This window comes from Bubalus bubalis, chromosome 22 (genome assembly GCF_019923935.1).
Source record: "Bubalus bubalis isolate 160015118507 breed Murrah chromosome 22, NDDB_SH_1, whole genome shotgun sequence".
Taxonomy (NCBI): domain Eukaryota; kingdom Metazoa; phylum Chordata; class Mammalia; order Artiodactyla; family Bovidae; genus Bubalus; species Bubalus bubalis.
The window spans coordinates 10,024,763-10,050,253 of record NC_059178.1 but is presented as its reverse complement, the minus strand read 5'-3'; the positions used below and the strand labels follow the sequence as shown (position 1 = coordinate 10,050,253).

The following is a 25,491-nucleotide window of genomic DNA, read 5'->3' as shown; positions in this document are numbered from 1 at the left end:
ATTAGCTGTTTATCTTCCCAACAGTCTCATTTCATTATAGTGATGCAGTTTATTCACCTAATGGTAAACATTTTTTTTCCCTAAAGCCTGGTCAGAACTTGGCTCAGGCTAGAAGTATTTTATTTTGAGAGTGTTTGGTGTGTTGCTGTAAAACAATCTAGTTTTTGTGTTAACAAAGATGAGGTTCCTGGGATCTATAAGTGCCTTTCCTATGGAATTATGATTATGTGCCCTGCCTCTCTCTCCTTCTTTGTTAATTAATAAAATAGAAAGTAACTGTGAAGTGGTCATAAGCTATTGAAAAAAAATTCAGTAGCTATTACTGATATTCATTATTTGGTATCTGTAGCCTTCAAAATAATGTTCTTTGTCTTACCAGAAGCAGCTAAAACGCAGTGACACTTAGATGATATTTCACCAAGTGTGCAGGCTAAAGATTTCTCTGTATTGTTTTGTTGCATATGTGTTCTGTTTCTCAAGGCCAGGTGGTTTGCCTTTCTTTTCCCAAGATTGTTATATGGGAAAATATAAGGATCACTGCATCTTGATGCATCTTCTAGGAGTGTTGAGAGGCAACAGAAAGAGACAGGTGCAACCTATATGAAAGATGATTTCCTCAACTCTTTGGTGATATAAATGCATTGTAAATGGGAACATACTGTGGTATGTTGGCAGGCATGTCATTCGAGTCTCTGGATGTAGAGAATTACAGTGTCGTGTCTGTGTCATGTCATTTTACTTTGCACTCATGTGAGCAGTTGCAGGAATGCACAAGCTAACATATCCGTTCTGAAAGAGCCGAAATGAAGGCCTACGGATGGATGAGCTTCAATAGCCAATAGTTGACAGGGTTGGGAGTCCTGAAGGATGATTTCACTGACTTGTTGCATCTCTCATGCAAACGAGGATGTGGCAGTTTTCAAAAGGGCAGATTGGTCTCTAGAATCTCCAGGGATCTATGTGAATAGTGTGTATTAGGAGAAGTGATTACAAATAGTAATGGGCTCGGAGAATCACAAACCAAAAAGCACATGCTCCGAGACCTCACACCCATAGGATCAAATTCAGGGAAAATTGGATTTTTAATAATTGTATGTATGCATGTATGTATCTATTTATTTACTTTTTCTAAATCTGGTTTCTACCTTGAATAAAACTACTATAGTAGGAAAGAGAAAGTGTTAGCACAGTAGGCAGTATCTAGGACTTGATTCAGTAATCTGTTATGCTGTTATTTGCCTGTTCGTTCTCCTAGCTGGTGGTCATGCTCAAGTCTTTAAGGAAGCGAAGCCCTAACTGATTATCTCTGGCATTATCACTCCCTTGATGTTTCTCTTTGCACACCCAGGAATAGGAACCATACCCACCGTTGCCGAGTTACATATTCAGGTCTACCCACTCCAGTACTCTTGCCTGGAGCATCCCATGGACAGAGGAGCCTGGCTGGCTGTAGTCCTTAGGGTCACACAGAGTCGGATACGACGGAAGCGACTTAGCATGCACACACGCACGCATGCCATTTTTTCTTCTTTGGGGAGTACCGTTTTGAAATGTGCTAAAGGTAAACACATTACTACTCATAGTTGCATGTTGACTGATGTTTGAGAGATCCATGGATGGTCCTAGCTCAAGAACTAATCCACAGCCATCAGTTCTTTCAGTGGTAGAACCATAGAATATTCAACCTGGCATGGACTAGGAAATCACTTTGTCCAAGCTCTTCACTTTGCAAAGGAAGAAAGTGATGTAAGAAAAAAAAAATATATATATATATATATATACACACAAGAAAAAATAAAAAAGAAGAGGATTCATTGCCTAAGGCCGTGATGTCAGGGTGGGATTATCAGGAATAGAATTTAGGTTTCTTCACTTTCAGTGTTTTATAAATGCCTCAAAATATTGACTTTAAAATGGAGTAAAGTCTACTTATTTCAAAGAAGATTTTAAGAACAGTATAGTTTTTACATAAGCAAATAAGTTTCTATAATCTTTACTGAACTCTTTTTTTTTTTTAATGAATATTGCATGTAATTCTTGAACAGAAAGGGATAGGGTAGAGGTTTTTAACTGGAGATGAGTTTGCTCTTCCCCATGGCATTAGTAAGGCCTGAAGACATTTCTGATTGTCATGACTAAAGGGGAGAGGAAAGGGCTGCTACTGCTGCTGCTAAGTTGCTTCAGTTGTGTCCAACTCTGCGACCCCACAGACGGAGCCCGCTAGGCTCCTCTGTCCCTGGGATTCTCCAGGCTAGAATACTGGAGTGGGTTGCCATTTCCTTCTCCAATGAGGAAAGGGCAGTGGCCTCTAAAGAGACCAGATGGGCTGCTAAACTTTCTACAATACACCCGTCAGCTCCCTTGGCAAAAAATTATCCAGTCATCCAGCTCAAAATGTCAGTAGTTCCAACACTGAGAAACCATGTGGAGGTGTAGCCTTTGGGGAATGCCACAGCACCCTTTGTTTACTTCTTTTTCTTTTTACTTATTAATCTTCCACGGTTCTAAGAAAAAAAATCCAGCAAGAACAGGGCTTCTACAGACCCAAATACATGTATGCCACCATGATTGATATTTACAAAAAACTCTTCACACGTATGTAAAATACTGAAAATGTTTGTGAATGCTGTGTTCCAAACCCAGTACCCTTGTGTAAGAATTTTTACATAATTAAAAACTCTCACTGCTCAGCAACAATCACCCAGAACACACGCTGGCCATAAGCACGAAGGATAGCCTTGATGGAATTCAGACCGTCTAAAGCAGATGAACACGTATGTGTGGGGAGAGACCAGGAAGACCAAGAACAGTCTAGAAGGGTTAGGAAATGGCTGTGTGAGAGGCTTTGGAAGACACCTTCGCTTGTTCAGACAAACTCTCACACTTTCTCGAGGGAAATCAGATAATGTAACGAGTCTTCACAGCCCAGGAATCAGGCATTTTTAGACCTCATTGGTTTTCTAGAGCAGTCTGCTTAATCTTTATCCCCTGTTGCAAACAAACCAGTAGACGGGCAATACCGCCCAACAAAAGAATAAAATTTGTCCATCTATCATTAAGATAATTGTTATTGATTAGTCTCCTTGTAATTTTCTGCTTTTTGTTTTCAGAAGTTGGTTATAAATCACACCCACAACAGGCACGGAGCCTGTGTTTGTGTCTATTATGTGGTCCTGATAAGGCTGGGCAGCGTTTTTCGCCTTCCTGATGGAAGTTATTGAGATTGATTGAAGCGCTTTGCTGGTTCTATCCTAGACACTATGTAATTAATGTTTCATTATGTTAATACATGCAAATGTGAGAGTGTGTGTTTGATTGGGAGGTGAGAGAACAAAACGGGATTAAAGAGTTCACGCCAAAGTACAAATTAATTTATTGCATTGCTAACTGCCCTCTGAGGAATGAGGGAGTAGGCTTCAAACTGAAAGAAAAAAATGCAAATAAAGAAAGAGCTGTTGCATGTCTATGTCATTGAGAGGTAGTTCCCTTGACAATGATAAAAAGGATATTCAGTCATGTGACAGAGTTCTTACCCACGCTGTGGTTTTCAGCAGTTCACATCTCCCTCTCTAGTTAAAGGGTTTAGGATGAGAAAAGTCACAGATTATTTTTTCTTTACATATGCAAGCATTTATACCTATACAGAATGTGTGAGGATCATACTGAAATATGAAACTTCATGCAGTATAAAGATCTTTCATTCATAGTTAGTGGTTGATTTTATGGCATTATTTGAGTTGTAGAAGGGGTTTTAATCCCAAATCAATCATCCACAGTCTGTCCCAATGGTTTGCGTACTACTGGGTGTTTCTTCTTAGTCTTCATGGTGATAATTTTGATTGTTTCCTACTATATCAATATATTTGTATTTTGTCATTGACTTATCTATTTCCCTACTATAAGACAGTTAGTATATTTTAATATAGCTGAATTTGCTATCATATCAAACACTGCAATGAGGGTTTGTTTTTTTTTGTGTGTGTGTGTATACAGTAACTCCATTGAATTATTTTCTTGAGGTAGCTTCTTGGGAGCGAATTTACTATAACCTAATTTTTTTTTTAATGGGCTCCCCTGACAGCTCAGTGGTAAAGAATCTGCCTGCAATGCAGGAGATCTGGGTTCAATCCCTGGGTTGGGAAGATCCCCTGGAGAAAAAAATGGCAACCCATTCCAGTATTCTTGCCTGGAAAATCCCATAGACAGAGGAGCCTGGCGAGCTACAGTCCATAGGGTCAGTGGTAAAGAATCTGCCTGCCAATGCAGGAGATGAGGGTTTGATCCCTGGGTTGGGAAGATCCCCTGGAGAAGACAATGGCAACACACTCCTCTCTTCTTGCTATTCTTGCCTGGTAAATCCCATGGACAGAAGAGACTGGTGGGCTATAGTCCATGGGGTCACAAAGAGTCTGACATGACTTAGGGACTGAACAAATGAATGGAATATTTTTATGGTCTTAGATATACATTGCTTTCTTAAGAAACATTCCCATTCCCAATATCTAGCATAGAGACTTACAGTTACTGAATTAAACTCAGCCTAGACCTTAGTAGGGCTTCCCCAGTGGCACTAGTGGTAAAGAATCTGCCTGCCAACACAGGAGACCTAAGAGACGTGGGTTAGATCCCTGGAGGAGGAAATGGCAACCCACTCCAGTATTCTTGCCTGGAGAATCCCATGGACAGAGAAGCCTGGTGTGCTACAGTCCATAGGGTCACAAAGAGTTGGACACGACTGAAGTGACTTACTAAAGTGTGATGATTTTAAGGTTGCCACATTAAGTTGTATCAGGTTTAATGATACCTTAAGGTGGGTAAAAATTATTGAATCTTCCTCTCCCCTAGGTAATACTGTTTTGAATAGATTTTTAAAATGGGAAGCTGAAAAAAGAAATTTCTAGAAAGTAAGATGCGGTCAGGAAGGGTAGGGCTGAGGGCATTTTGAGAAGAGAACCCTAATGCCAGTAGGAAAGCACTGGATATCAAGGAGGTGGAGGATGGGGAAGGACTTTGAAAGAGAATTTTAGAAAATGCTCGGCAAACATGATTGTTTCCTATCCAAGTGTATTAACTGTAGGTACTGAAAAGGCTTCATTGTCATATATTCTAAACTACTAGTGTGATGCATACTTCTGCTTATTTATTTAATTTGCTGCTTTCTTGGGCTTTGTTGTTGTTGTTTTGCTTTCATTTCTGCTGACCACTTGGGAGGAAGGGGCAAGGTGGGCATCTGTGGCCCCACCCATCTTCTTCCCACTTCTGTGGCTGTTTCCCAGCTACAGTGGTAGAGTTGAATAGTTTGCTCCTCATGCCAAAAACGTTCTGGCCCTTGACAGAAAACAAAACAAACATGTAGACTCCTGATACAAAAAAAAAAAAAAGTGAAATAGAGTTTGGAGTCAAAAATATCATTTCAAATGCAAACTCACCCATTGGGCAAATTTTAATTTGTTACAGACTTTAGCCTCAGTTTTTTTTACCTCCTTTAAATCAACATCATAATAATTTCACCAACTGGTTGAAAATGAAATCATGTAGTAGGTTGAAGTATCAATCCCCTTGTTCTTCCCTCCTATAAAGGCAGAACTTCAAAACTATAATTAGTGTTTATATCATCTAATAATTATTTGTGCACTGTCCCAATGTGGTCAAATGAAGATCCATTAGTACTATGTAAATTTCAAAAAAAAAAAAAAAAAAAAAAAGTATCTGGATGAATTAATGCAACCAAAAATACCAACTCGATCTTCTGTAATTTCCCCATGCTTTTAGCTGTGGCCATGCTAAACTGTTAGTTGCTGATGTCAGCACCAACTGGAAAGGTTTCCTGAACATATTTATCTGTGTCAAAGCACTGAACCCACCACTATTAAACAAAAGGGCATAGAGTTGTGAGTCATTGAATGTGATGGAGCAAGGCTCTCGCCTATGATCCCAACTCTCATGCGTCATTCTGCCGTTATTCTTCATGGTCAAAGCCAGTGGAGTTAATAGTGTCTAAGTGGTTGCAGTCCTTTCTACCATGATTCACATGTCATTTTTCACAGTCATTTTGCAGACTGACAGGGAAGTGGGATAGCTTTTGTTTCACAGTCCCCTTCACAAAGACCCATTGCATTTTTAATCACTGGGTTTCAATTTATTTACAGCTATAGGCCAGTGTGATGAACCCCTAGTCATGTCTTTCCAGTTATGACCAGGAAGTATTCCAATAAACATTGGCCTTTTATCCCTACCAGAGACATTTCCATTAAAGAGTAACCAGCATTTAGATGCTAATGATTGAATGAAGCAATCATTCTCTTTACATCCAAATTTAAAAATCCAGAAGCGTGACAGTATATCATGCACTGCAGAAATAGAAATGTATATACTATATTTCAATAAAATTAATTCTGAATGCTTCCTGTGCCTGACACGACTTCTCACTATCAGATAAAAATAAACAGTTTCCAAAAAAGAGTACAAGTGTGAACATCTGTGTCATCTTTAAAACAGTGATAGATTGGAGACCATGCATCCCAGGTTGCTTTCAACGATTCTAGTTTATACGTGTGGTCCTGGCATAATTATAAATTGAGTTCCCTTTCAGTCTCAAAAGTATCAGATTTATGTTAAAAACATGTGATTATCCTAGTGATCACACCAATAATTTAGCTTGAAACTAGCCAAGAGCAAAATGTACATTACCATCATCAGCCTGTCCTTGTATTGCATACATTTTTGTTAAAATTTACTTTTTTTAGACACTGATGATGAAAACAATTAACATTCTGATGGTCAATATCCAGCCCACCTAAAGCTGCTTTTGAAACCTTCACCAACTGTGTTATTAACTTTCTACCTTGGAGATGCTATCCAAGTGGCCTTCCATGAAAGCCTTTGACCTGCAGTCTGGATGTGAGCTTCTTCAGGTCCTCAGTTCAGTTCAGTTCAGTTCAGTTGCTCAGTCGTGTCCGACTCTTTGCGACCCCATGAATCGCAGCATGCCAGGGCTCCCTGTCCATCACCAACTCCTGGAGTTCACTCAAACTCATGTCCATCGAGTTGGTGATGCCATCCAGCCATCTCATCCTCTGTCGTCACCTTCTCCTCCTGCCCCCAATCCCTGCCCGCATCAGAGTCTTTTCTAATGAGTCAACTCTTCGCATGGTCCTGCTGGCCCGTAAATGACAGGTTCCAGTTGAATCCTGCAGCTGGGGAACCAAACTGTAGACGTCCTGGAAAGTGATTATTCAAGGAAGCTCAAAATGTTCCCTCTCTTTTCTTTATTTATTCACCTTTGGCTCATTGAACCTGTTGAAGATACACTCTTGCCCTGAGACTAATGTCACCCAACGCATTTATTATTATCTAATATGTCTTCATCACTGCTAAATGTAAACAGAGAAGGGGATTGAAACAAAACTGTAGGCATGGTTCTTGATTTTGAGAGTTGTAGATCAGGTCTTAATATATGTGGTGGATCAACAGGTTTTCTGGCCTAATCAAAATTTAGGAGCTCTGGTATTTATAAATTCTGATGATCAAAAGCCTTGTTTCTTCATAGATCCGTAAATCTTCATCCATTTATCCCCCTAGGGATAAATCTTGGTTTAGGGATTGAGGAACCACCCCAGGGAGAAAAGGTAGACAGAGGTTTTCCTCTTTGGTATTGCTGCTCCATGCTTTCTCCCCCACCACCCTGTTCGTGCACAGGACCCAGGTCTTCTGCTGGTGGACATACACAGCTACTGCATTCCAGTGGGCTCTTCCCAGGCCATCCCAGAACCCTCTCTTGCCAATCCTCACTGTGTTAACCATAGGCTCTTCCTTCTAGGGCTGACTGGGAGACAAATTTGTCTTTTGATAAGCCACTTTATGCCTAGTGATTCTGGAAATCATGGAATCATTGACTGACTGTCTTCCCAGGTTACCTGTTTACATGACCTTGAAGTTTCATTGCTCAAATCCTGCTTGATGGGTTTTCTGGAATTACAGTAGCCAAAGGGCAGCCTCCATCAAATGTTTTGATAATTCCATGTGTGTTTGCCTCTCTCACATCTGAGCTGGTTGACCCCACTTGGTTATGTAGTCTACTTTTTATACAGTGTAAGAACAATAAAGGACAAGAATAATAATAAGAAAGATGATACAGAATGAGACCTAGACTAGAATTAAAGCAAATCTATGACCTCGTCTTCCTCATCTGAGCTATGTGATCTTGGGGATCCTCTCTGAGTCTTTTTTTCCCTACCTGAAAAATAAAATTAACAGTTTCTCCCTGACCAATAGGATCACCTGAGGCTTCCCTGTAACCTCTAAGTAAGTTAGTAGAAATATAGGGGGGGGGAAAAATGGAAGAAAAGAACATGTTTGTTTGTAAACTGCAATGCCAGCCCTCCACAAATCTTAATGCAACCTTGACCCATGGTTGAAGGTGGTGAATAACCCCCAACCCCAACCCTCAGACCACCCTCTGTAAAGGATAATAGACTGAACTGTAGGTAACTGACTTTGATCATTATCAGTTCTTTTCATGTTTGTGTTATTTATTCCTCTGGCTATGCAATAGCAGGGGCATATTTTCTGGCTGTTTTTTAAGGGGAGAGAAAAAGAATTGAAAAGGAGAGAGAGATTTTATTTATTTGATTACATTAAAACAGAAACTGCTTTGACTAATATGATTAGCATTTATACTAATTATAGTTCTAAAAATTACAGTCCCAGTATACATCATACAAATCAAAATGTTATACAATAAAGAGTAACCCCATCTCTTTATGTTCTGGTGACATCTATTAAGTCCCCAGCTGCTCTGATCTTGAGGTAATAAGAGGTTTAAGGAGCTGAAGGCATTAGGTGAGAACCAGTAAGTGGGACAGAATAAGAAAGGAAGTAAGATTCATTTGTCTGGGATCTTGGGTTGTGGGGGAAGAAGTGTCTCCAGCTGATGAATTATAAGGGAGCCTGCATTTGAGATGGGGGCCTGTGGACCACATTCAGTAAACTCAGCACATTTTCTGCTCTCAGTTTTGCGTTTCATCTGAGAATTGTGTATAAATTTACTTCTGAGTGTTTTATAGTAACACTTGGACCTCTCCGTGGAATTACAGTTTCTATCATTCAAGGAAATCTGCTGTTCATTATTTAGATAAATTTAAGGCATTTACTCTTCTGAAATCGAGATGCAGAAAATCATTGCTTTTATCCTTACTGATATATTTTTAAAATTAGAGACAATCTAAGAGGAATTTATTAAAGATCAAATAAGCTAAGTATATGGAAAGCAACTGGGTGAGGCGAACATGATAACCATTACACTATGGAAATGCCATTATGGAAAGCAAGTGGATAGAAGGTTGTCCAGGAATGGTAAAAAGTGGCTAAACAGGGACTTCCCTGGTGGTCCAGTGACTAAGACTCTGTGCTCCCAAAACAAGGACAGGGAGATGGTCCTTTTCTCTTGTGGGTTTCTCATGAAATTTTTCCCTGAGAAAATGATATTTAAGCTGGGATAAAAAGATGAATAGGAGTTAGCCAGGTACAAATACGAGAAGATCGTTCCAGGTAGGTAGAGTGGTGAGTTCAGAGTACAGACAGGAAGCCTCTGTGGTTGAGACATGATGGTCAAGGCAGAGGATGAATATGATGGGGGGCGGGGGGAAGGGGTGCCAGGAGCCCAGCTGTGCACCATCCATGGTGGGTCACAGGTTCACGTTCAGGATCTGGGGCTCCCTGCAAGAGGACTGCCCAGAAAGATTTAATCAGAGGAATGGCAAGCTCTGCATTTCATTTTATGTGATCCCACTGGTTGATAGGTGGAGAAGAGATAGGGGCAGAAAACTGACACCCATGGGCTGAATCTGATAAGGTGATACAGGTGGCTGGAGCAGAGACCTTGCTCCCCAGGAGACAGCCCATTGATTCCTGCTGCTTGCATAGGGAGGGCCCCCAGTGGATTGTTCCCTAGGCTGAAAGGCAATCTTTACTCAATAGTCTTTCTCTAATTAAAAAAAATATTTTTTAAATGAAAAGAACGTTTTTTAAGTGGCTAAACAGCCTCAGAAACACACAAGTCACTGTTGGTGATACTCTAAGTGCTAGCTTTTCAGGACTATGAGTTACCCACACATTTTTTTTTAAATCACTTTATTGAACTATGATTGACATGGAAAAAATCTGTACTTATTTAATGTATGCAACTTGATGAGGGTGGAGATAAGTATACATCTGTGAGACTCACCACAATCCATGCTGTCACCCATCACCTCCAAAAGTTTCTTCCCACCCTCTTTATTTTAAAAATATTTCTGTGATGAAAATCACATGGTAAGATCTGCCTTCCTAGCAGATTTTTAAGTGTACAATACAACATTATTAACTGTGGGCACCATGCTGTACTGTCAGCCTCTAGGATTTGTTTATCATGCATAACTGAAATTGTATGACCTTTTTGAAGCCAATGAACACCTCTCTCCTGCTGCAGCAGACCAGGCTAAACTGTGCTGGCTTAATTGCAACAAGAAAACAAAAGAAATGGGTTTTCCCTTCACCTTGAATATTTATTCATGTAGGATGAAAAAAGCTAGCAAGATTGTTTTTCTTTTCTCTGGGGCCTTTTAGTAAATTACAGTATGAGAACAGCATGTGTTGTATGGACTATCAGCAATTAAAAGAATATATTTTCCATAAAATCCTTGAGCACTGTCGTCTACAAACCTTTGGAACAGGTGCAGCAGGAAGTAGGGGCATAAGTCAGGCCAGGGAGGGTCCCAAGGCAGCAAGGAGAAGGACAGGAAGAGAGAGGATGGAGTTCCTGGTCTGTGGTCCTGAATTGCTGCTGCTGCTAAGTCACTTCAGTTGTGTCTGACTCTGTGCGACCCCATAGACGGAAGCCCACGAGGCTCCCCTGTCCCTGGGATTCTCCAGGCAAGAACACTGAAGTGGGTTGCCATTTTCTTCTCCAATGCAGGAAAGTGAAAAGTGAAAGTGAAGTCGCTCAGTCGTATCCGACTCTTAACGACCCCATGGACTGCAGCCTACCAGGCTCCTCCGTCCATGGGATCCTCCAGGCAAGAGTACCAGAGTGGGGTGCCATTGCCTTCTCCAGTGGTCCTGAATTAGAGGCCTGTTAGAAGGAGCAAGGTTGCCGGGGAGCGACCTAGGCATTTACTACATGTGTGATGATTCGTGTGAATGAATGAATGACTATAATGAGAAACTTTGCCCATGTGCACAGCCTATAGACCAAATATTCTTAGTAAAATTTTGTAGCTGGTAAATCCAGAGGAATGCAGCTTTGAGGATGGGGAGTCTAGTGCAAGGGAGCAGCTCCAAGCCCTCATCCCCTTCACTGTGAGTCAGCAGAATCACCTTCTCAGAACAGGGATCAGAGACCATAGCCTGGAGGGAGGGCCAGGTTTGGCCCTTTGCTTCTTTTTAAAATAATGGTTTGTACATTTTTCAGTGGTTGACTTTTTGGTTAACTGGTTAACGGTATATCTTTATTATTATTATTATTTTAATTGGAGTATGGTTGCTTTATAATGCTGTGTTAGTTTCCTCTGTACAGCAAAGTAAATCAGCCTAACTTTAAATCATCATAAAAATATATATATTAATATATTCAGTATTGCCTCTTGGCCAGAAAGCTGAAAAATATTTATTATCTGGCCTTTAACAGAAAACAAAAAGATGACCAAACCTTCCTCAGACTATTCAAGGAAGTATGGTCAGTATGAATATTGATACTTGGACAGTAATATCGAGTAATCTTTATTATTCACAATCAAACTAAGACAATGAGGTTCATATTGGTTTTTACCTCTGTTTCTGATTTTCTTTCACTAATATAGGCAGTTCTAAATTGTTCATGTTTTTGTCTATGTAAGTTTACTCAGTAGGTATTTATTAAATATATCTGAGATAGGTAAGGGCTACTAAAGGCTGTGTGGTCAGTTCAGTTCAGTTTCTCAGTCATGTCCAACTCTTTGCAAACCCATGGACTGCAGCATGCCAGGCTTCCCTGTGCATCACCAACTCCCGGAGCTTGCTCAAATTCATGTCCATCAAGTCAGTGATGCCATCCAACCATCTCATCCTCTGTCATTATCCTCCTGCCTTCTATCTTACCCAGCATCAGGGTCTTTTCTAATGAGTCAGTTCTTTGCATCAGGTGGCCAAAGTATTGGAGTTTCAGCTTTATCATCAGTCCTTCCAATTAATATTCAGGGTTGATTTCCTTCAGTATTGACTGGTTTGATCTCCTTGCAGTCCAAGGGACTCTCAAGAGTCTTCTCCAACACCATAGTTCAAAAGCATCAGTTCTTTGGTGCTCAGCTTTCTTAACGGTCCAGCTCTCACATCCAAACATGACTACTGGAAAAACTATAACTTTGACTATACTGACCTTTGTTGGCAAAGTAATGTCTCTGCTTTTTAATGTGCTATTTAAGTTTGTCAGAGCTTTTCTTTCAAGGAGCAAGCGCCTTTTAATTTCATGGCTGCAGTCATCATCTGCAGTGATTTTGGAGCCCCCCCAAAATAAAGTCTGTCACTGTTTCCATTGTTTCCCTATCTATTTGCAATGAAGTGATGGGACTGGATGCCATGATCTTAGTTTTTTGAATGTTGAGTTTTAAGCCAGCTTTTTCACTCCTCTTTCACTTTCTCTGTGTGATACAGAGAGACAAATATGATTCATTTCTGCTTCCCTGGAGTCTGCAATATAATTAGAAATTCTCATAAATATGATATGTGATAGAAAGAATAGAGCCATAGGAGAAAAACCAATAACCTCAAATATGCAAGTCACACTATCTTTATGGCAGAAAGCAAAGAGAAACTAAAGAGCCTCTTTATGAAGATAAAAGAGAAGAGTGAAAAAGCTGGCTTAAAACTCAACATTCAGAAAACTAAGATCATGGCATCCAGTCCCATCACTTCATTGCAAATAAATGAGAAAACAACAGAAACAGTGACAGACTTCATTTTGGGGGGCTCCAAAATCACTGCAGATGATGACTGCAGCCATGAAATTAAAAGGCGCTTGCTCCTTGAAAGAAAAGCTCTGACAAACTTAAATAGCACATTAAAAAGCAGAGACATTACTTTGCCAATAAAGCTGTTTAGTCAAAGCTATGGTTTTTCCAGTAGTCATCTTGGATGTGAGAGTTGGACCATAAAGAAGGCTGAGCACCGAAGAACTGATGCTTTTGAACTGTGGTATTGGAGAAGACTCTTGAGAGTCTCTTGGACTGCAAGGAGACCAAACCAGTCAATACTGAAGGAAATCAACCATGCATATCCATTAGAAGGATTGATGCTGAAGCTGAAACTCCAATACTTTGGCCAACTGATATAAAGAGCTGACTCATTAGAAAACACTCTGATGCTGGGAAGGATAGAAGGCAGGAGGAGAATGACAGAGGACAAGATGGTTGGATGACCTCACTGACTCAATGGATATGAGTTTGAGCAAGCTCCAGGAGATGGTGAGGGACAGGGAATCCTGGCATGCTGCAGTCCATGGGGTAGCAAACTGTTGGACACGACTGGGTGACTAAGCAACAAAGAGGCGGAATAAAGAGCTATCACTTGTAAGAGCTGGAACTGTCACTGCTATTCAATGAGACTTTCTATCTCTGCACATTTTATAAAATGAGAACCTGATGAGAATTAATGTTAATTATTTAATTAAGATTTATAACTGGTTCTAAGATATTATTGGACATTCCAGCATATTGGAAATCAAGTGAACTGAGTCCCTTTTAATGTAATGATTACAGATCCTAGAGAAACCTCTGCCCTCTGTTTTGTTTGGTGTCTGTAGTAGGACTTGACCAGCAAAGAATTTACAAATGATTCAGCCTTGAAAACTTTCCAGATTACTTCTGACAGTGATATTCCAGACATTCAGATGTGCATGTTTGAAAATGTAGATATGGCTGAGTCACCCATTCCTTGGCCACCGTTTGGGCACAGCGTGCCTTCAAGGCTGGCCCCCTCCTGCTAGTTTGCTGGGTCTGAGATAACAACCATTGTAACTAGTAACTCATGCAAGACATATATCCATGCAAAATAGGCAGACATGTTTCTTCATCTTTTTTCAGTTTCTTTTAGTTGAAGGGCACCTGTATAGTTTCTTCATCCTTGAAGCTCACTTGGATCATGCATGTGTTATATATGGAGAAAGTTCAGACTTCCCATTATGGCTTTGATCCTTTGAAGAAACTTCATCGGTGCTCTGCAAGTTATCTCCCATAGCATCTAAATCACCTTTGAATAAAACAAATTGTTTGTGAGGGTCCTTTATTAAAGGCTGACCTCCTGAGTGGTTTAAGGCTAACTAACTCTCTGTTCCAATGTTGATGTTTCTCTTATCATTGTGGGTTTTCTTTCTTGATGTACTTCATGAACTAAGCAGGGAAAGATCATCTTTCTGCTGATAACAAGATACACAGTTGATATCCTGACAAAAAAGAATTATAGCATTTTAATTAAAAAAAGCAAAACAGAACAAAACACTGTTCGGCCTTCATGTTGAGAAAACTGGACACTTATAACACAGAATGCTTTACCAGTATGGCTCCCTGCATTAGACTTTATACCACACTATCAACCATGAGCTTTGCTGAATTTTTAAGGCTTTCCCTGGACCTTTCGGACCTTTATGGAATTAATCCTTCAGATTTGTAACAGCAGTTTCCACAAGATGAATACTTTCATTTCTCATGAATCATAATAAAGCAGCCTGTGCTTTGTTGGCAGAGTGACCTCTGCAGTCTTTTATCTTCAGGAGAAAGATTAGACTGTCTCTCTATATTATGGATAATGAGGTGGGTTGTTGGTCTCTTGGCACCTTCAGTAACTGCACTTCTTTGTGCTCTCATATAAGTCTGTGATTAAACTGATCACTGTGTGATTATAGCAAATCTCTCCATATAACACAAATTTCCCCTAAATTTGAGGGTGATTTTTTGTAAGTAGCAAAATTGACTTATAGACTTTTATAATATGAGAGCTGAAGACACCTAGAGGTTATCTGGTCCAAGTTCTTGTCTCATTGTTGAGGACCTTGATTCCCAAGGATGTAGCCCACACTCAGAGGGGCTTGTGAGGGAGAGTTAGGCAAAGTACTCAGGTCTTCTGACTCCTTGTCCTGAGGGCTTTATTTTGCAACAGCGTGCCTTTTTTGCTTATAAACTATACAAATTGCTCTACTGATCTACTTAGAGTCATCCTGGACTCTTTTCTCTCTTTAACAATCCATATCTAATCCTTCAGCAACTCCAGTGATTCTACCTTTAAAAACAGGTCTTGAATCTGACCATTTCTTTTCAAGTCACCCCATCTGATGCGGACTGCAGAACTAGCCTCCCAACTGGTTTCTCTTCTTCCAATGACCCCTATCCTCACCACAGCAACCAAGATGAGTCTTTTAAAAGATATCTCAGCCTCAGCACTACCGGTGTTTTGGACAGGATGCTTCTCTCTTGGGAAGGGTGGTTCTGTGCACTGTAGGCTGGGTAGCAGCCCTCCTGGTCTCTTCCCACTGCAGGCAAGCACCACCCTTCCCAGCTGTTACAACCAGAAGTGTCTCCAGTCTCCTGGCTGGGGGCACAGAGACAATGGGGTGGGAATATTCTGTATTCAAAACTATGTTTTATAATATAAAGTGGACCCTTTCACATTCTTGACCAAGACTCTCCATGAGGTTTCCACCTTAGTCAGTATTAAAGCAAAGTTCTTTTGCTTGTGAACCAGGTTTTACACATCTCCCTGGACTGCAAGGAGATCCAAGCAGTCCACCCTAAAGGAGATCAGTCCTAGGTGTTCATTGGAAGGACTGATGTTGAAGCTGAAGCTCCAATACTTTGGCCACCTGATACGAAGAGCTGACTCATTGGGAAAGACCCTGATGCTGGGAAAGATTGAGGGCAGGAGGAGAAGGAGACGACAGAGGATGAGATGGTTGGATGGCATCACTGACTCAATGGACATGGGTTTGGGTGGACTCTGGGAGTTGGTGATGGACAGGGAGGCCTGGCATGCTGTGGTTCATGGGGTCGCAAAGAGTCGGACACGACTGAGCGACTGAACTGAACTGTGATCTCTTGGCTTTGTCTCCCTGCAGATTTCTTCCCCTAGATACCTAATCTTCATCTGCTATGGATTGAATACTGTGACCACCCCCCCCCCCAACACCCTGCCACTCCCTCCCACCCCCAATACATATGCTGAAGCCCTAACTCCCAGTGTATATTTAGAAGTGGAGCCCTTGGGAGGTAATTGGAATTAGATGAAGTCATGAAGATGGGGACATCATGATGGAATTAGAGTCCTTATATGAAGAGGAAGAGAGGCTAGAATATAATCTTTCTCTCTTTTATATTATTACAGACCTGTAGATAAAACAGCCGATTGCTATGAATCAAAAATGAATAATTTCTTAGAAGGAAATGTATATAAATTTCAATAGTGGCTATCACCAGGTAGACAGGGTTAGGAGCTCGTATTATGATATTTGGTTTTATAGTTACATGTTCTTAGTTGTGTATAGTAAACACGGGCAACTTGATTAAGTTTCTGAGAGTTGATGGGTCTCTTAACAATGCATAGCATTCCAGCGCTTGTGCACTTTTCGCTGCCTTCTGGATGGAGAGGGATATTCCCATGCACTGCATTCCCTTGCCTGCTGCCTTTTCTAAATACACTGAATAACCTTTCTCAGTGTTGCAGTTGACAGTTGCTCATTCTGAAAAAGCAATGCATCCCCCTACCGATGAAAAACACAAGGGAGTAGAAAACCAGCTTCCGTTTTACGGAAATGAGAGAGGGATTAAGGTTCAAATCCACGGCAGATTAAACAGCACATCAAAGTTTCTCTTTTTAGTGCTCATTTTGCATGAGGCCGTGAGAATGATAACCTAGAAGTCAGACAGTGTTACCTGTTGAGCTGAAAAATAATCCCATTACAATTTTCCCAGTATCACACAGAAAAATCAGGCTGTGGTTTAGAGATTTAGCTCCTGAAGCAGCAAAGGGCTGAGAAAGCTCCTCCTTCACTCTCACTTGGCCCTTATCATTTTTCTTTACCGTTAGATTTAGCCAGAGGACACTCAGTCAGTTGCCCGGGGCACACACTCCTTGCCCTGTGGAAGCCCTCAGATCTCTTGGCAAAGCCTCCACCACTTTAGGGAAGATGCCATGTGCTCAGAATGTCTGATGGGGAGCCTCTGTGTGGGATCACTAAGAGATTTCTGCCAGTTTAGTTGCTTCTTGAACTTCACATTCTGTATTTATATATCTGAATTTTGCTCCCAGACTTGTAAAGGGAATAAGAAAAAAAAAAAAAAGAAGGATCACTGTGTTAAGAACAAATTGAGTTCAACAACCTTTCTACATGGATATTTGGTGATGTTGGACTAGGTCAGCAAGTGTCCTGACGCTAAAATCACTTTTTCTGATTCAATCACGGTACCTTTCTAAGAATTCACTCTTCTCTGCACCTATGTCAGAACAGAGAAGGGATAGTATGAATCCATATACTATTTCCCCACTTATGCTATGGCCTCAAGGAAGTTAATTTCATGGGGGATAAAATTAACAGGATGCCCAGTTAAGTTTGAAATTTGAACAAACAACAAATAATGTTTTACTGTAAGTATGTCCTATGCAGAGTTAATTTAATTCAAGCATCTGTTGTCTGAAACATGTGTATGTGTGTGTGCATGCTCAGGCATGTCTGACTCTTTGTGACCTCATGGACTGTAGCCTACCAGGCTCCTCTGTCCATGGGATTCTCCAGGCAAGAATACTGGAGTGGGTTGCCACTTTCTCCTTTAGGGGATCTTCCTGACCCAGAGATCGAACCTGCATCTCCTGAATCTCCTTGCATCGGCAGGTAAATTCTTTACCACTGAGCTACCTGGGAGCTCAGCTGGTAAAGAATCTGCCTACAATGCAGGAGCCCCAGGTTTAATTCCTGGGTCAGGAAGATTCCCTGGAGAAGGATAGGCTAGCCACTGATGTATTCTTGGGCTTCCCTGGTGGCTCAGATGATAAGGAATCTGCCCCCAATGCGGGAGATCTCAGTTCGATCCCTAGGTTGGGAAGATTCCTAGAGGAGGGCATGGCAACCCACACCAGCATTCCTGCCTGGAGAATCTCCATGGACAGAGGAACCAGGCAGGCTACAGTCCATGGGGTCACAAAAAGTCAAACATGATTGAGCAACTAAGCACACAGACATACCTGGGAAGCCTGAAACATGTATATAGTAAAATGTTGTTTACATGAAATTCAAGTGTAACTGATATCCTTAATTTTTATTTGCTAAATCTAGAGACTCTAATGGGTGAGAAACTTGAACTATCCTTTAAAATTTTTCATTTTCACCCATTGCTTCCTACATTTTAGTGATACTTAATAAATTCCCATAGTAAAATGCACTTGTGTTTCTTCCTATGAATCTTCTTGTGCCTTATTTAAATTCAGAAATTTTGTTCAGTCACTAAATCATGTCGAAATTTTGTGACCCCATGGACTGCAGCACACCAAGCTACCTTGCCCTTCACTATCTCCTGGACTTTGCTCAAACTCATGTCCATTGAGTCAGTGTTGCCATCCAAACATCTCATCCTCTGTCGCCCTGCTTTCTTCTCTTCCTCCCCTCAATCTTTCCCAGCATCAGGTCTTTTTGAGTGAGTAGGCTCTTTGCTGGAAAAAGCAATGGCACCCACTCCAGTACTTTTGCCTGGAAAATCCCATGGATGGAGGAGCCTGTACGCTGCAGTCCATGGGGTTGCTAAGAGTCGGACACGACTGAGCAACTTCACTTTCACTTTTCACTTTCATGCACTGGAGAAGGAAATGGCAACCCACTCCAGTGTTCTTGCCTGGAGAATCCCAGGGATGGGGGAGCCTGGTGGGCTGCTGTCTATGGGGTCGCACAGAGTCAGACACGACTCAAGTGACTTAGCAGCAGCAGCAGGCTCTTTGCATCAGGTGCCCAAAGTTTTGGAGCTTCAGCTTCAGCATCAGTCCTTCCAATGAATATTCAGGCATGATTTCCTTTAGGGTGGACTGGTTTGATCTCCTTATAGTCCAAGGGACTCTCAAGAGTCTTCTCCAACACCACGATTCAAAAGCATCAATTCTTTGGTGCTCAGCCTTCTGTATGATCCAACTCTCACATCTGTATAAATTCCATAAAACCTAATTCGTTTCTGATTTCCATTTGTTAGTAATACAAACTTGAAGTCAGTTGGCTTGAACCTAGTCTCTAGGAAGGGGTGGAATGCACACAATCTTTTAAATATATGACCACATTTTCTGACAAGTATTTTGACCATGTATCTTATCAAAGTAGGAAAGAAACATTGATACTTCACAGAAACCCCAGTGGTCTTTGGTTTTGGTGCTTTGGTGACATACGCTTTCTCTCCCTGAGCTGGCTAATGTTTAACATTTTGCATTAATATGAAGCACATAAAGTATACCTCCAGGCTGCAGTGGAGAGAGTGCTAGTGTGGTTTTGACCTTCTAGAGACTAAGTTGGACTGAGGGGCTGGTCAACCAGGCAAGCGTTTAAGGTTCCACTATTTTAAAAGACTATAATTACACTGTGGAGGTAAAATGTAATGAAAGAATGTAATTTGATAAAGAGTACTCTATTTACTTAAACTTCTTTTGCAAGATGATTGTAGCTATTAGAGTGATTTAAAAAAGAAACCTTTTGACAGTTCTATGTGTGAACAACCAAGAATATTCTAAAAGAACATCCTAAATCTTCAGTTGATGGTGATATAATTTTTATTTTGCTGAATGGAGTATGGCCATTTGGGGTCCTGATAACAATAAAGGAAAGATGAGATGTTGTTACCTATAGCCCTCTTTCTTGACCTTTTCCTTACTGAATTCCAGCCTTTTAAAGGTAAACATGCAACAAATATTAATACGTGTTGAAATGGTATTCAATGATTTGCTTTCCTGGATTAGCCCTGTAACTTCATTTCTCTACTCATCATTGATGATATTGCAGAAATTCTCCAAATATGCAACATTATAACAAGATAGTCCAAAAAAAAATACAAAGGTCTCCAACTATAGTTCAGGCCAGGGGAAGTTTTGGAGAAGCAGTTCTCAAGCTTTAGTGAATGTGAGCATTTCCTGGAAGACTAATTAAAGCTCACACTGTGAGCCTCTGCCCTGCAGTTGCTGACCAACCAGGTGTGTCTAGAGTGTGGACTCAGATTGTGCTTTGTAACAAGTTCCCAGGTTGGGGAGCTTTTTCAGGTCTGGGGACCTTAGTTTAAGAACTACTGTGTCCAAATTTATATTCTGATATCCTAAACTAGTAATGTTCATATTAATTAGGGGGCCTGTTAATTCATGGTTTTGTTTTGTTTTTTAAATCCCCTCTTCCATCACACAGTCTCATAGGTATTATATGCTTCCACTGTGGCTGATACCAGAGTGGCAATTGCATATGTAAGTGATGTTTGATCAGTTGAAAATGGATTATATTCCATCATCCATGCTGCTGCTGCGTCGCTTCAGTTGTGTCCGACTCTGTGCGACCCCATAGACGGCAGCCAACCAGACTTCCCCTCCCTGGGATTCTTCAGGCAAGAACACTGGAGTGGGTTGCCATTTCCTTCTCCAATGCATGAAAGTGAAAAGTGAAAGTGAAGTCGCTCAGTCGTGTCGGACTCTTAGCGACCCCATAAACTGCAGCCTACCAGCCTCCTCCGTCCATGGGATTTTCTAGGCAAAAGTACTGGAATGGGGTGCCATTGCCTTCTCCGCCATCATCCATAGAATAGTTTTAATTTCTTTCAATGGAGGTATCTATCTTAACACAAGGCAAACAGATGCAGTAGAATTTATTTCTAAGAAGAGATAATGATGTTAAGATTTGGGGGTTGATTACATGAATTCGGGGATCCACAGAACCTCCAGGCATTCCAATGTGAAAGTTTTCATCACTTGGAAGATAAAATTATGCATAGCAAGTTCTATGGGGATTTGTATGACATTTTCTAATCTTCGAATCTTTTTAGGAGCTTCTTTTTACTTCCATGCTATTTGTCATAAATTTAAGTTTTAGCTCTTATTGCTTTAACCAGAAGCTCTTACACATTGGACTTGGAAAGAAATTTCTGACTCCATAGGGAATTATTTTTCACACTTAACAATGTTTGATATTGTAGATGAAATGTCATACCTTAAAAATCCATTCTAAGTTAGTCTGCCTCTGTGACTGGTCTTTGAAATTAACAAGAAATTGATAAGGAGAGCAAGCACAGAGGGACTTAACCTTACAGAAACATTTTTACTACTACTTGCTTGATCATTTTGGTCAGTTTCTAAAACACATTAAGGATCTTTTCTATCTCTAGATACTCAATTAATATAAACTTGGAACATCCCTAGCAGTGTTATCTCTGATGTTTATTTATGTTTAACAAAGCTAAAGCAAACAGACATCAGTTTCTCCTTTGTGAAGCAATAGTCGCTTGGTCGTGTCCGATTCTTTGTGATCCCATGGACTGTGGCCCACCAGGGTCCTCTGTCCATGGAATTCTCCACTCAAGAATACTGGAATGGGTTGCCATTCCCTTCTCCAGGGCATCTTCCTGACCCAGAGATCGAACTCAGGTCTCCCACATTGCAGGCAGATTCTTTACCATCTGAACCAAAGGCAAAGAAACCCACTTAAGAGTGAACCTTCCTTTATGTCTTCATTAGGAAAACACTGAAGGTTTTGCTGTGTTGGTATCTGCTTATAAACAATTATCTTTCAGAAGAAGAAGAAAAAGAATAATATCCAACAGCAATATGACACTCTATTACTTTTTCTCAGACTGACACAGATAAGAAACAGTACCAGTTAGTTAGATGCATATATGGCTCTTGGCCTAAATGCTAGGCAAGGGAGATTTAGGAATCTTCCCAAGATAGAATTTGGAGGGAAAGAGGGCTGGAGACTCATTTATTCTTATCACGAACTCTGGTATCAGACTCTGGAGTCCAAGTTTCTTAGTGGATGGACTTTTGGTATTCTCAAGTATATCTCTCCAAATATAATTGCCTTACATAATTTTACAGCTGGCCCAAAGGATTGCTTCTTTTATGAAGCAAGGCTGGAAAATGTTACTACTTGATAGTTCAGTAGAATGACCACTGGCATCTTAAAGAGAAAACCAAAACACAGCAAAGAAACTTCTCTAGTTGGCTTTCTTCTGGGTGAAATTCTTACCATTGTTATTCTACTGTAAAAGCTTCTGTAAAATTGTAAAGTGTGTAGCTTTCATTTGATTCTTTAAAAGCATTTGCTTTCCAATTATCTCTTTCACCCATTTCCTAGGGGATCTCTGTGCTGTGCTTAGTTGCTCAGTCATGTTCCACTCTCTGTGACCCCATGAACCGTTGCCCGCCAGGTTCCTCTATCCATGGGGATTCTCCAGGCAATACTGGAGTGGGTTGTCATGCCGTCCTCTGGGGGATCTTCCCAAACCAGAGACTGAACCAGGTCTCCCGCATCATGGGTGGATTCTTTACCATCTGAGCCACCAGGGAAGCCCAAGAATACTGGAGTGGGTAACTTGACCCTTTTCCAGGGGATCTTCCTGACCCAGGAATTGTACTGGGGTCTCCTGCATTGTAGACAGATTCTTCACTACCAGGGAAGCCTACCCTCACCAAACTCTGCCCAAATTCCTGCCACAGCTCTTTGCACTACAAGTTCCATATGTTATTTCACTTATTTGTTTTCCTCACTTTTAATATTTTTCTTTCTCTGCTCCTACATTAAATCAATGTAGTTGATTTCACATTGATTTCTAGATAAAACAATCAGATAAAATTATTCCATAAGATATGAGAGTGTTTAACGTGAAAATGTTAATTGTTCAGTCATGTGTTTACTCTTAGCACCCCCAAAGACTATAGCCCACCAGGCTTCTCCATTCATGGCATTCTCCAGACAAGAACACTGGAGAGGGTAGCCATTCCTTTCTCCAGGGAATCTTCCCAACCTAGGGATTGAACCAGGGTCTCCTATATTACAGGCAAATTCTTTTTCATCTGAGCCACCAGGGAAGCCCATAGTGATGATAACTGGCAGGCAAATCCCCCCGAGAGGAACTAGTATCCTATGAGAAGAGGGAGGAGGGTAGCCTGGATTGAATTCAGTGTAATTATCAGTGAGCCATTGAGCCTGTGCAAGGAGATGGAGACAGCTTGAGCCTACCATGGGCTGAAACTTTGAAACCAGGATCATTGAAAACAAACATATTATTTCTCAACAGATTATATTTTCTTGGACCATGTCCATCTTTTCTAAAAATGAAGGAACCAATACAAGTTGCTTAAAGCAGTGGGGCACCTTTATCCCAGACTCGTATGTTCAAAATGCAATTGTCCTAAGGAACGCAAAAGCTCAAACTGCCAGCCAACTAAAGGGGTAATTGTACTGAAGAAAAAGTTAATCTTTATTTAACTTTCCTAAATTATGTACTCAAGCACTGCAGACTGTCATAATCTCCTTGTTTCAAATGAAGTGGATTATTTATTTGTGATAATGGGCACATACGCTCATTACCATGCTGTCATAAACAGCTGTATTAAATTCATTATGTGTTCTGTGACATAAATAAGGTGTTCAGCATGAGGTTGTTGTTTAAAATATAGGCCCCGGGAAGAACAAAAAAGCAATAAATGCTTTTTAATATCGTTGCCTGGTCTTGAATTCTAAATTTATTTCGGCCTTATTAATGCTACTTGTATGGAAATTGCAGGTGTTACTCTAGTGAAATATCTTGACATTTAAGGACATAAGAACTTCTTTCTACTTTCTCATCCTTGGCGTATCTCTCTCTGGCTGTTCACTGTTGACACCTCAGTATGTTTAGAACAGCATTCATTTGATGAATATCTTCGACCCATCCTACTTCTGAAAGTTTCCAAGCTGTATATTGACTTTGAAGATCATCTAATTCAACACCCTCATTTTTCAGAAGGAACTGAGCTTCTGAAGACCTAAAAGGCTTGTTTGAGTTACACATCTTTAAATACTAAAGCCAGGACCAAGGATTAAGTGTCCGGGCTCCTCTTGCAGTATACCAATGCTTTCCACTAGAGGAATGGGCAGTGATCATTATGTTGGTAACACTAAAACAGCCTGAGGGCAGGACGCTTGTATGGGACCGTGAGGGGACCAGGCTGTACCTTTTGGGATATTTTTGCCATTATAATTTGTGGTTGACACAATGCTCACTATTATCTTACAATTTATATTAACGTGAGCAAACTTGTAGCTGCTTTCTTTGGGCTCCTGACCTAGTTGGATGAAATGAGTGTGTGACAATGAATGATGGGCAAATTTTGACAGAATAAGTAAAGTAACAGACTTATTTTGACTGTGAGGTTCAGGAAAAATAGGTTTGTGGGAGCATGGCAGAAAATACCATGGAGAAACAGAAGTTGTTCAGCTTTATCTTCGCTGGTAAATGAAGTATTCAAAGCTGAGAATATGTCTGCTCATTGGTGCTAGTATGGGTCCGTCCTTTATCAGAATATTGATTATAAGCAATTTAGATGCCTGCTTTTTAAATGATGAAAAACTGAAACATTTTCACAAAGTACAACAAAAATAGTTCTCATCACAGAAAAATTAAGGAAGCTAATGATTATTGTCCTGGGGAGATTGAAGCTAAAACAGAACTTAGAGGAGGTGATGTTTTTAAAGAAATTAAATGCTGCCTCAAAAGAACAAGGAGCTCTTACGAAGATGTGTTCTCTCTGCATTGTTACACAATGTGATTCAAGAGCAAAATGAGATTAAATGGAAGCAAGAAAATTTAGTTAAGACTCTAAGGAGGATTCAATATTAAAACAAGATACCTAGGGATATTGTAGATTCCGTAGTCCCAGAGATCATTGAAAATGAAATAGAACATAATTGAACTTGAGTGATTTAGGAATACACCTTTTGGAGCAAAGGGTGAGCCCCAATGACCTCATAAGACCTCGTCCAAGTCTTTGATTCAACAACCAAATATTCTGGCAAGTGCTGTTTTCCAGCCCTGGAAGGAATGCACTTTAACTATACTTGTTCTAGCACCTCCAGATTCTTAAACAGTCTTCTCTTCTGTTGTCTGACTTCTTATATTCATGTATGTTTATGAAAAAAAATTTAAACTATAATATTCACCTAGTCGTCCCAGCTCAGGAGCAACATTTGGATGGAAGTTAAGATACATCAGGGATTTGTGACTTTAGGTGGTAGCTTTATTGTGTCTTACTTCTGCAAACGGGACTTCTTACCTGTTTAAAACTCACCTGAGCTTTGTTCTAAATAATTTTTCCCATCCTGTTTGGGGTTGATTTTTCTGTTGTAGTTATTAATGGAATACCATGTCTGAATGGATTTTTTGGGACAATTTAATCGATAGTATAATCAGAATGCAGAGATAGAAATATCCTCAAATCTTAGCTGCCCCA

At 40.5% G+C, this 25,491-nt stretch overlaps 1 protein-coding gene across 8 annotated transcripts in view; it reads left to right on the top strand.

Annotated features, from left to right (window-relative positions):
- Positions 1 to 25,491, top strand: part of DCC (DCC netrin 1 receptor) — a 1,367,203-nt gene that overhangs the window by 553,171 nt on the left and 788,541 nt on the right. The window lies entirely within an intron of this gene.